General features: G+C 29.0%; 1 protein-coding gene across 1 annotated transcript in view; it reads right to left on the bottom strand.

Moving 5' to 3' along the window:
- LOC119590578 (facilitated trehalose transporter Tret1-like) overlaps positions 1–310 on the bottom strand; it is a gene marked incomplete at its 5' end in the record, with an annotated part of 8,390 nt that overhangs the window by 872 nt on the left and 7,208 nt on the right. Inside the window, 1 exon segment of the mRNA XM_037939252.1 lies at positions 24–310.

Below are 310 nucleotides of genomic sequence, written 5' to 3' on the forward strand. Positions count from 1 at the left end.
TCCAGCACAATGATTTAAATCACATAACTATTTGTCCTCTGGTTATAAATTAATAAACTATCATTCTCTATAGTAAAACATTATCAAAAATACATTCTTGAATCTTTTTTATAGTTCCTATACTACTTCATGATCATCTGTAGAAATTATAAAGAGCAACATCATCTTACTACTTTGTTTGTTTTGTACATGATTCATAACTGATAAACTAAGAAATGTACCTCAAAAGATAGTTCATAAAGCAACACAACAAATATGACACAAGTTTTCCAAAACAACAAGGCCATACCATCCTGAGGTTGATTCATGC

Source organism: Penaeus monodon, chromosome 27 (genome assembly GCF_015228065.2).
Source record: "Penaeus monodon isolate SGIC_2016 chromosome 27, NSTDA_Pmon_1, whole genome shotgun sequence".
NCBI classification, from domain to species: Eukaryota; Metazoa; Arthropoda; class Malacostraca; order Decapoda; family Penaeidae; genus Penaeus; species Penaeus monodon.